A 13,032-nucleotide genomic window follows, 5' to 3' on the forward strand; every position below is an offset into this window, starting at 1 on the left:
TCTAAAAATACATAATTTATTTGTTCATGGAATGTGATTCTTGCTGGCAATGTAATCTTTATGGCTTGATTGCTTTGAACTGAATGGATCACGAGGGTAATTGCGAAGACAGTTAAGAGTCAACATCTTAAATGGGTCTGAGGCCATGTGTACACTACACCGATACCAGCTTTTGTTTTTCACCCCTAATAGCCTTGAACTGAGGAGGTAGGTAACAGGCAACACATTGGTTGTCTGGACTCTAGAGCCACAGCTGAAGGACATTTGTGAACCAGATGTGTTATAGAATTTGGTGTTCTATAGTCTTCATTAATGATACAGGTTTATGGAGTCTAGGTGGCAGTGTCAAGTCTAATTTAAAGAAGATGCTGTGGGATGCCCTGCTATTGAAAAAACAGATATTTGATTGTTTGATCCCTAGACCTTTCACTAATTAAGTATTCAATTGTACAGTCCTGCAATGCTCACAAAAGCAATTACATTTAATGTATTGCAATTTGTGTATAGATTTATATAGAGTGTCACTCTATGTAATTTCTGCAATTATCAATGTAGTTCTGGAATTGTATTAATCATGTATAATCATGCTAATGTATAATTTTTGGGACAGCTTGTTACTGCACTGCAGCTTGAAGTTGATCCACTTGGCATTGGTATTGGTTTATTATTGTCACATGCAGTGAGATACAGTGAAAAACTTAGTTTTGCATTCTAACCACGGAAATCATATGTCAGGTAGAGCAGAAGAGAAAATAATCAGAGTGCAAAGTTACAGCTGCAGAAAAAAGTGCAGATATATAAATTGTAAAGGCTACAATGAGATCAATTGGAAGATAGGGAATTCATCACTAGCATATTAGATACGCGTTAAAGAGTCTAATAACAGGAGGGAAGAAACTATTCTTGAATCTGGTGGTATGTGCACTCAAGCTTCTGTATGTTCTGATGGGGAGAGAAGAGAGAATGAATGGGGTGTAATTATGTCCTTAATTATGTTAACCAAAGATCTTATAGCGGAGCAAGATAGGCTACTCCTGCTAAATGCAATGGGCTGACGTGTAGTACGCTATGGAGGGGATCCTGGGCATTTTTCCCCGCCCATTTTAATAACCTGAGCCTACCTGACCCGACCCGACTCGCAGTGTAATCAATGTTGCGGGGCAACAGTTTGTGTGGGTCAGATTCATAAATCTGTCAGTTCAAACTTCTTGTCAAGAATAAAATTTGACTCTGGTAATTGTCTTTTTTAATGTTTTTTAAATCATTTCTTTTTAAATGGTTCACAAGCAGTGTTTGAGTTGATTTTGTATTAACCGGAACCTACCCGACTCGCAGGGTAATTGCCATGTGCGGGAACTTTTTGTGTGTGATATAGGGTTAGATTCATAATTCTGTTAATTCTTGTTAAAGAATAAAATGTTTATAAACACACATACATGAAAATTATATAAATGTATATAATCATATAACACACACAATTATATTTCTTCTGATCCAATAATGAACTTTATTTCAGACTAGACAAGGGACATTAAATAAGAAACATTGTAAATAAGAAACATTGTAAACCTCCCCGCAACTTCACACACACTAGGCCTTATCCCCCCCCTCAACTCTCTTACCTCTCGCCTGCCCCCACACTACAATGTCTCCCTCCCTCCTATGCCCCTCTCCCCGCTGCCCGCACTCCCTCTCCCGCTGCCCCGGACCACGCACTCCCTCTCCCGCTGCCCCGGACCCCGCACTCCCTCTCCCGCTGCCCCGGACCCCATACTCCCTCTCCCACTGCCCCGGGCCGCGCACTCCCTCTCCCGCTGCCCCAGACCGCGCACTCCCTCTCCCCGCTGCGGATCCAATCTTTGCTTCCGGCAATCTCCAATGCCGGAAGCAAGATGGCGGAGCAAGATGGCGGAACAAGATGGCGGAACAAGATGGCGGAGGCTGGTTGCTAAAATGAGTCATATAATCATCCATGAATCCGCCCATGAGTGTACTACACGTTTGCGTGAGAGTAACCCATCTTGCTTCGCTATAAGATCTTTGATGTTAACTACTTGATGGAGTCGATGAGGGGGAGGCTGGTATGTGCACCTGTCAAAGATATGTTTATGTATTTCTGTTGAACATATGAATTTGATATTTTGTTTATAATCAGGTGTGTATAGATAATAAAATGTGGCTTTTGGCGGTTGTAAATATTTAATGCTATATAGCAATATCAAGATACCAACTAAAGCAGGGGTCGGCAACCTTGTCCTGCATAGGGGTCAGGACGCATGTCTGTGAGCGGATGGCGGGCCACATTTATCACTTGTGCACATGGATCCCAACCCCATCCCACCCCAGATGGCAGGCATCAAATCACATGTTCACATAGATCCCGCCCCCTTCGAGGACGCCACCTGGCACTGGCCCCTAGTTACGTGCAAAGATTATAGAGCAGAGCAAGATGCGCCACTCTGCGAAAAAAGCGTAGTATGACATGGGTATGACATGACGCCATTTTATTGAGCTGCAATTTACAATAATATTAATAAAATATACAATAATTTTAACTAAATATGTGAAGTTATCGATGCTGTATAAAACACTGTTCCCCACAACACTGATTACACCAAAGATGATAGAACGGATCAATCTTTGGAATGGATTACACCAAAGATACTAGAGGAGCATTGCCCGCTGCCTCGGGAGCGCCAATCGCGGGCAGACGCGTGAGGCTCTCCCGCTGGCCGTCTTCACCTGATATCGGGGGGGACCGAAAATCAGTCCTGGATCAACTCAGGAGTGGAGGAAAGCCTCTAAAGATACTAGAGGAGCCTCTAGTATCTTTGCTTTTCCCTGCGACTTGATGTAAGAGCAGATTGTATAACTGTGGAGTCCGTCCCCGCTACCAAAGATGTCGCGTTTGGCATAAACAAATGGCGGCCGTGACATTCCGTTACGTACTACACGTCAGTCCATTGGATTTCGGAGGAGTGGTCTATCTTGCTCTGCTCTATAATCTTTGGTTACGGGTGCTCACGAATTGCGCACCTATGGACCATTGCCTTGGCTCTGTCCTGAAGGCGGTGGCTCAAATACTCACACTCACTCGTCCCCGACGTATTGACAATCCTGATCTCGACAGTGAAGCCCAGACACAGAAGGTGCACGGCCATGCCGGCGGCTTTGCGCAGGATGCGGTGCAGCCAGAACTCGGCTGTGCTTGGTACACGCTGCTCGGCGCTGCTCGGCGGTCCCGCCATTGTAGCCGCCTGCGCAGGCCTCCTTGCGCCCTTGCGTTACCGCGCCTGCGGCCTCGGGCCGGGAGGTACCGGAGATGATGGAAATCTTCGGGCCGGATAATTACAGGGAAAAAAATACGCCCACGGGCCGGTTGATTTTGGGTTACGGCCGCATTCAGCACGGGGGCTGTAGGTTGCCAATCACTGAACTAAAGAGATATGTACATTGTCATGTGTCAAAAACAAATGCAATGTTATTTTATCGTCTGTTACTTTATTTTAATTATTAATTCAACATTTTGAACAGATTAATTTTTACGGTACATGCCTGATGTTTATGGAACATTTCTTATCGTTTCCTGGTTTTCGTCCAGATTACATTCAATGCAGCATTTATTGACATTGAGACTAATCGACAAGCACTGTTACCTAGCAACATTAAGATATGCCACCTTAAGTGCTTTTCTTAATTACATATGACAGGGTTCATTTTTCAGAAAATAAAGGGATTCATAGTGCCTCCTCTCTCCATTTTTTCCATATCTGTCCTGATGCAACTCCTCCGAGGATGACGTTTAACTGGCATCAGTTGTCCTTCTGCAAAGTGCTTGTGTGTGACCTGAAGCACAGAATCTTCATACCCACAGCCAGTTTTGAGGTGGAGGAATGGGAGAAGATGATTCTATGATTGATCTTGATTCTGCATTGTCATTTTAGGGATTATTGGACACCAGTCTAATGGGATGGATATCTAAGACATTCTTTCCCCTATCCAAGCTGAGATGATGAGGCCAGGTGTAAGGGTCACCGTTACTTTCCCAGATATGATCATCAAACTCACTATGTTTATAAGAACCATTAGTTAAAGGAAACAAACGAACCCAGACAAATGTTCGGTATTAAAGATTTGCAGTCATTGATTAAGTTATCAAATGCCAATTCCAACTTTTTTTTATGAAGGGGAAATCATTGTTGAGGATATAACTAGCAGAGAAGATAATGGAGACTGAGTGGATATAGTATGGGCAGAGCATGATGTATGAATATGTAAAGGCATTTATATTGGTAGATGGAATGAAAAATACTGAATATTAGTGTGTATAAGGTGTGCTGGTTTATGAGACAGAAAGCACATTTTGAGTCACAGCAAGTAATTACAGGGTTGCCAACATTGGGTGAGAGTTGAGAGTGAGCAATTGCGAGGGAGCGTAGTGACTGAGGGGGGAGGGGGTTGGGAGCTTTTGCATTTTTCAGCTTGAAATTGTGCAATCTGGTGCATAATGTAGCGAGTCTTTTAATTTACACTTGAATGCAACATTCATGCTTTAAATTGGATTAAATTAGGCTAAATTACATTCCTAATTACGTTCCACAGTAGAGCCAGGCTCTGATCAATAGGTGCAGCACATGAAAGACCTTAGTATAATAGGGTCGAGATGGCCTGTTTCCGTGCTGTAATTGTTATATGGTTATTATTATATGGTTATATTCATGTATGGAAACCAGATTATAATTCATGCTGCTATGCATATATATAGAGAAAAAAACAGAGAAACAAGGCGTGTCAGACTTCCATCACTGTTCTGCACAAATAAAACAATCTACCTTACCTTTTGACAATAGAACCAAAACTAAAATAATTCCACATATTCAATCGTATATTGTTCAATGAAATTAAGATATATATGTAAAACATATATATGGAAACAGGTCCTTTGGCCCACCTAGTCCACACCGACCAGCAATCTACCATACACCAGTTCCATCCTACACGTCAGGGACAATTTACAGAAGTAAATTAGCCTACAAACCTGCACTTCTTTCGGATGTGGGAGAAACCGCAGTATCCAGACAAAACCCATGTGGTCATAGGGAGAATGTACAAATACTGTACAGACAGCACCCTAGTCAGGATCAAATCTGGGCCTGTGGTGCTGTAAGGCAGCAACTCTAACGCTGCGCCAACGTGCTACCCCATTAAATTATTTTTTCTGTAATATATTTATTGTGGAGTCACGTCAATAAAGATGAACACATGATTCTGATTTCTGCCCTTGGTTGGATAACACACATATCCAGTCATTGTGTTTTATGGCTGGTTTTCAACCTCTTCAGTCTGAAGGTATCGACCCGAAACATCACCCATTCTTTCTCTCCAAAGATGCTGCCTGTCCCGCTGGGTTATTCCAGCTTTTTGTGTCTATCTTCAATGTAAACTAGCATCTGCAGTTTCTTCCTACACTCTTTGTTAAGCGAAACAGGTCCTATTCTCATAATATTATTCACTTCAACTAAATCTTTGCTGCAGAGAATACAATCCTAGTTATCAAATCTTTCCTCAAAGTAAAAATAAAATTCCAGCACTGCCAACATCTTCATAAATTGCCCTGGATACTCTCCAATGCAATTGCACCCTTTCTACAATGTGTCATAGTCTTACAGCATGGAAACAGGCCCTTCATCCCAACCTGTTCATGCAGATCAAGATGCCCCATCTAAACTAGTTCCATTTATCCGCATTTGGCCCATATCCCTTTAAACCTTGTGTGTGTGTGAGAGTGAAGCGGGTACAACATCCGCAGTGAGCGGAGACTTGGCGATGCTCAGGGGTGCGTTTCCCTTTTCCCCCCCCACGCCTCCCCCCCGGGCTCTTCCCCCCCACCACCCCCACTCCCCCCCACCGTGTCTTCTCCCCGCCCCCCCCCCCGCCCCCCCTGAGAATGCGGGCTGGCCCTCTGTGTCCAGCTGGGGTCCGGGGGACATGAGGGTCAGTGACCCAGGGGTCGGGCATCGGAGCGGAGCCTTAGCCCGAGATTCATCCCTGCGGCTCGGGAGGCAGCACCGACGCCCCACCCACCAGGTCCACTCCTGGCTCCGGGCCGGGGTTAAAACTCCATGAGAAAGACTGTGCATTCACCTTATATATTCCCCTCATGGTTTTTACTCACCTCTAAAACAATTTTTGTTTTATTTTGAATTTCCAGCACTGTAGTTTGCCATTTTAAATAGTGTGCTTAAGAGTCTAAGACAATTAAATTGCTCGTTTGTTATGGGAAACCCGCCGACAGAAAACTATTCTCATTGGTGAGCGTGGAGGAGATCTGGAAGCCTTGGGCGAATTGAATTGTTCGTGACTTTATTTATTTATTTTAAAATTTGAGCGTGAGAAATTTGTGATCAGCGTGAGAGCGTGTGAATTTCATGAAATGCGTGAGTCTCACGCTCAATGCGTGAGAGTTGGCAGCCCTGTAATTAATGTGTAGTACATTTACCTTTATTGCAAGAGGCTTGGAATTACAGAATAAAGAAGAGTCGACATTGTGCAGGGTTTTGATGAAACGTCATTTGGAGTACTTGTAGGAGACACGACCTCCCACGTACAAAACCAAGTTGACAATCCCTAATCAGCCATTGTCCATCCAAATGCATATGTATCCAACCCTCAGAATACTTTCTAGTAACTTTCTGACCACAGATATTAAGCTCACTGGCGTGTAATTCTCAGCCTTTTCCCTGCAATCCTTTTTGTATGTGGGAGGTTGTATTTCACGAATCTGAGTGAGTTTTTTGAGGATGTGGCCAAAAAGGTCGATGCAAGCAGAGCTGTAGATGTTGTATGCATGGATTTTAGTAAGGCCTTTGACAAGGTTCCACATGGTAGGCTGCTCTGGGAGGTTAGATCCCATGGGATTCAAGGAGAGATGGCTGAATGAACAGAAAATTGGCTTCATGGAATGATGCAGAGGATGATGGTGGAAGGTTGCTTTACGGAATGGAGGCCAGTGACTAGTGGTATGCCTCAGGGTTCATTGCTGGCCCCACTGCTGTTTGTCATCTACACCAATGATTCGGATGAGAACATACATTACATGGTTAGCAAATTTACAAGTGACACAAAAGTGGATGGTATTGTAGATAATGACGATGGTTGTCAAAAATTGCTGCAGGATCTTGATGGTTTGGGCAGGTGGCCTGAGGAATGGTCCATGGAATTAAATCCAGCGAAATGTGAGGTGTTGCATTTTGGGAAGTCTAACATAGGCAGGATCTACATAGTGAACAGTTTTTATCAACGAGTAGTTGCTCTACTCACAGCCAAAAATCTGTAGCTTCCCTTCGAACTGGTATTTTGTTGGTTCACATGCTTGATCAATGGTGTTTTATCATTAATGTTGTATTATTATTAACGTTAAGTGTTTTCTGAGCCATTCGTAAATGTCACTGTAGGTCATGTTGTTACTTGTGGGAGGCAAATTCCTTGTTTGTGAATACTTGGCCAATACACTTACTTACTGAATGGTAGTTGAGGCAGGTACTATCACAATGTTTAAGAAACATTTATACAGGTGCATGGATAGGATAGGTTTGGAGAAATGTGGGCCATATGCTGGCAAGTGGGACGAGTGTAGATGGGACATGTTGGCCGGTGTGCGCATGTTGGGCCGAAGTGCGTGTTTCCATGCTGTAAGACTCCATGATTCATAGGACGGGAGGAAGGCATGGAAATGCACTGAAGAACTAAAGCCCAAGAACTTGGGGCTCAAGAAAGAGATGCACATGTAAACAAATGTTTAACAAATGTAAAACAGTTATATTTGAAAAGAATGGCTACATAGTGGTGCCTGATAGCTGCTTAAGAAATGCTCCTTAAATTTTAAATATGGTTGTGACATTAGAAAAAATGTATGATACAAATCCAAGTATTGATTTTTTAAATGATTTTACCTCATGATTTAGAATAATTTGACATAGTATTTGCAGTACTTTGCTGTAAAATGCCAAAAATGATAAATGGACACGTAATAAGCGACATAAACTGAAATGCGAGTCATGTTATTGGAGCTCTACGAATAGAGGAGTCATGATGATAGCCCTGCAGACTAGCATTCTTTCACAATATTCTAAGTGGTCAGATATTAAGGAAAGACTTACTGGTCAGTCTGAGCTATGGATGCAGTTAAAAATAAATTTGATTATACAATATGTTGATTTACAAGAAGATTATAGTATGCTTATAAGTAACGAGGAGCAGCTGCTAAAGATCTTTAATCTTTTCTGAGTAATGCAACCACTCATAGCTCATAGAAGGCAATTCAGTTTAATGCAGATAATAACAAAGTACTGGTGGGATTCAGCCAGTCAGACAGCATCACTGGAGGGAATGGACAGGTGACACTCCAGGTTGGGACCCTTTTCCAGACGATGGGATAGGGGTAAGAAAGCTGGAAAAGAGGTAAGGATGGACCAAAATGTGGCAAATGATAGGTGGATACATGCCAAGAGGGGTGGTTGGCAGATGAATGCAGTGTGATTGAGCACAAAGGTTAAATTGAACATTATATTCACCAATTTCAGTTTATAATCCTCCCTCCTGCCCCCCTTACCCCTCTTTCTCTCTCTCCCTCTCCATCTTTCTCATTTCTCCCAACATCTGCCACTGCCCTGGTCACCCTGTTCCTTTCCTCTCCTCTGTATGCCCCACCCATCTCCCATATTTCATTTCATCCTACCTGTTTTTCCCTTCCCCATTCCAATCCTCCACAACCCTCCCTCCATTTGCACATTTCACACCTCCTCTTCTTTACTTATCGGAGACCCTTGTGCATTCTTTTCAACTTTAGCCTTTGTCGCATTCCACCCGTCTGCTGATCACTCCTCCCATCTGCATCCATCTATCATTTGCCAAGTTTTGCCCCACCAGCACCTCTCTTTTCCAGCTTTCTGCCCCCTATTCCAGCTGGTTGAAGAAGGATCCCAACCTGAAAAGTAATCTCTTTGGAGTAATTGCAGTGTCTTCCCCAGTAAGACTGTTGCAAGGCATTGGTTACACTTGCCTGATATTTAATTCGTTATTAATTCCCGCTAGTCATTTTCTGGCTTACTTTAGGATTCCTCTTTTTATATACCAATAAAAGCTTGTGATATTTTCTTGTGATATTACTTGGCAGTTTTGTCTCATAATCAATTTTCTCCACCGGATTAGATTTTTAGACTCCCGCAGCTGGTTCCTGAAAAAATTACAGCTTTCTGTTCTATCACAAGATTTGCAACCTCATATACTTTAGTTTTTAATTAAATATTTTCCTTGACCTCCTTTGTTAAGTATGTATGGTTGCTCTTTCCCATCTAATCCTTTTTGTTCTATTTCAGATAGATTCCCGTTGATCAAAGCTGGTTAAATATCTGCCACAGCTCATCTAATCACCCATCCTTTAGCCTATTTTTCCAGTCCATCTACCCAACTCTATTTCCATCTCTTGTAATTGCTCGTATTTAAGTTGAGAACACTGGTTTGGAATATGGAATGCTTGCCTTCAAATTATATCTGGATTTTTTTAATGCTGTGATCACTACTCCCGAGGGGATCCTCTATTATGAAATCTCTCATTAATCCTACCTCATTTAAAATAGCCTGTTCCTGGGTAATATCTGTAACATATTGGTATAGGAGACAATCCTTGACACACTTCCCAATTTTCTTTTCCACTGTACCTTTGCAACTGTTCAATAGAACAAAGTTTAACCCACTCTCGGGAAATTGGGTAGGGCTGGTAATGTTGGTAGGAAAGCTATTAGGACTGGTGACCACAGTTCTATTTGCTTTAAAATGGTTATGGACAAGGTAAAGTTCTGAATTAGAGCAAGGACAACTTTGTTGCCATTAGACAGAACCTGCAAAGGTTGATTGGAGTAAGCTGTTTGTGGGCAAAGGGACATCCAGAAGCGGAGCTGCTTTTAAAAGTGCAACGGTGATAGTTCAAAGCACGCATGTTCCCGTTTAAATGAAGGGCAAGGCAGGGAGGGGTAAGGAAGCCTGAATGTCGAGAGAAAATAAAGCTTTGGTCAGGAAAACGAAGGAGGCATGGAGTATGTATGGAGAAGGCAGCAGGAGTCAATTTCCCTCCTGCGATAAACAAGGTTCTATCGTATCGTAAGTAACTGGGAAGGTGCATGCATAAGAAGGAAATCAGGGAGGGCAAAAAGGGTGCAAGACATAGAAACATAGAAAATAGGTGCAGGAGTAGACCATTTGGCCCTTCGAGCCTGCACCACCATTCAATATGATCATGGCTGATCATCCAACTCAATATCCCGTACCTGCCTTCTCTCCATACCCACTGATCCCCTTAGCCACATCTAATTCCCTCTTAAATATAGCCAATGAACTGGCCTCAACTACCTTCTGTGGCAGAGAATTCCACAGGTTCACCACTCTCTGTGTGAAAAATATTTTTCTCATCTCAGTCCCTAAAGAATTCCCCCTTATCCTTAAACTGTGACCCCTTGTTCTGGACTTCCCCAACATCGGGAACAATCTTCCTGCATCTAGCCTGTCCAACCCCTTAAGAATTTTGCAAGCTTCTATAATATCCCCCCTCAATCTCCTAAATTCTAGTGAGTACAAGCTATCCAGTCTTTCTTCATATGAAAGTCCTGACTTTCCCAGGACTTCAGAATCCCAGGAATCAGTCTGGTGAACCTTTTCTGCACTCCCTCTGACCAAAACTGTATGCAATACTCCAGGTGTGGTCTTACCAAGATCATGTACAACTGCAGTAGAACCTCCCTGCTCCTAGACTCAAATCCCTTTGCTATGAATGCTAACATACCATTCGCTTTCTTCACTGCCTGCTGCACCTGCATGCCTACTTTCAATGACTGGTGTACCATGACACCCAAGTCTCGTTGCTCTGACAGATGTTTAAGAAGAATCCAAAGATAAGTACATTAAAGGAAATAGGGTAACCAGAGAGGGAGAGTAGAGCCCCTCAGAATCCAAAGCAGTCATATGTGTGATGAACCACAGGAGATGAGCGATTGTGGTTCCTATGAAATCTTTCCACTCTCACTTGCATTCACTCCATCTATCTGCCTCATGGCTTTATAAACTCACTCCTCAGCCTCCTGCAATCCAATAAATAAAGTCCTGACCTGCCCAACCTCTCAACATAGATCAGGCCCTCAAGTCCTGGCAACATTATTGTCAATCATCTCTCCACTCTTTCCAGCTTAAAGACATTTTTTCTATAGCAGGGACACCAAAACTGAACACAATACTCCCAAGTGCTTCGCCAACATATTGTACAACTGTGAAATAGCATTCCAAATTCTATACTTGATGAAGACAAGCATGCCAAAAGCCTTTGTTTACAAACTATCTACATGCAATGCCGTTTTTAGGGAACAATGTACACATACTCCTAGATCCCTCTGATCGATAACATTACTCAGCATCCTACCATTCATTGTGATGATCTTGGCTTGGTTTGATGTCCCAAAACACTACACCTACCACTTAGCTGAATTAAGTTCCAATTGCCATTACTCACTCCACTTGCCTAATTAATTCTGATATAATTCTTGCTAACCATCATCATCTTCTACAACAACACCACCTTTGGCATCATCTGCAAACTTGGTAATCATGTCTTGTACATTCCCAACCAACTCGTTGATATAGATTACTTCTCCTGGTTAAATAAAGATTAAATAAAAATAAAACAATAAAATGACCAACAGCAATTGGACCAGTTAACCCGAGACAGACAAACCATAATTCCAAAAAAACAACCTTCCATCACCACCCTCTGCTTCTTAACATGAAGTCAATTATATACACATAGCTAGCTGTATGTTGATTCCATGTGATCTAACCTTTCAGAACACATTTTGTGAAGAACCTTATAAAAGGGCTTTCTCAAGTCCACATACACTACAACTATAGCCCTGTCTTCATCAACCATATAACCATATAACCATATAACAATTACAGCACAGAAACAGGCTATCTCGGCCCTACAAGTCCATGCCGAACAAATTTTTTTTTTCCCCTTAGTCCCACCTGCCTGCACTCATACCATAACCCTCCATTCCCTTCTCATCCATATGCCTATCCAATTTATTTTTAAATGATACCAATGAACCTTCCTCCACCACTTCCACTGGGAGCTCATTCCACACCGCCACCACTCTCTGCGTAAAGAAGTTCCCCCTCATATTACCCCTAAACTTCTGTCCCTTAATTCTGAAGTCATGTCCTCTTGTTTGAATCTTCCCTATTCTCAAAGGGAAAAGCTTGTCCACATCAACTCTGTCTATCCCTCTCATCATTTTAAAGACCTCAATCAGGTCCCCCCTTAACCTTCTGTGCTCCAGAGAATAAAGCCCTAACTTATTCAACCTATCTCTGTAACTTAGTTGTTGAAACCCAGGCAACATTCTAGTAAATCTCCTCTGTACTGATGAAGCCGAATTTTAGTTAAAAATATAAGAAGATATTAAATTGACTTCTGGGCTAGCTTACAGCTTATATTTAGTGTCAAGTTAGGCTTGCCTTAGGTTGTGGGTGTGTGAGATAATAAATCCTATAACATTGTCTCCCAAGTGACAGGCAGAGGAGAAGCTATAGAGATAGCTGGTTAAATCTTCACAGGGAGATGCCATAAACCAAATGACAAATGTTTATGGGGGAGGAGGTGATAGAGGAAGAGAGACATAGGTGGTCACATCTTTGTAAACAAATTACCTATATTTATGAGGGACCAAATGACAGAGGAAGCAGCGAAGAGAGCTGGGGTGGTCTATTTGGAGATAAACAAATGGACAATGTTTTTAGTATATCTTGTACCATGTAAAAAAAAGGTTTGATGTGATGCATTCTGTGGAAACCTTTTCCAGTACTTCTGACCATGACTAATGTCTGTGGAATGTGATAAGGGGACAAAAAACCTATTTAAAGCAATGTAATTCTGTTGTTCAGAGAAGGTGACTGAGCACAGTCAAGTGTCTGTGTTGGTCACTTGAC

The 13,032-nt window shown here is 42.4% G+C and overlaps 1 protein-coding gene across 1 annotated transcript in view; it reads left to right on the forward strand.

Annotated features, from left to right (window-relative positions):
• The window catches only part of LOC129696718 (neurocalcin-delta), a 228,120-nt gene that overhangs the window by 141,989 nt on the left and 73,099 nt on the right, over positions 1-13,032 (forward strand). The gene's annotated exons all lie outside the window — the stretch shown is intronic.

Source organism: Leucoraja erinacea, chromosome 4 (genome assembly GCF_028641065.1).
Source record: "Leucoraja erinacea ecotype New England chromosome 4, Leri_hhj_1, whole genome shotgun sequence".
Taxonomy (NCBI): Eukaryota; Metazoa; Chordata; class Chondrichthyes; order Rajiformes; family Rajidae; genus Leucoraja; species Leucoraja erinaceus.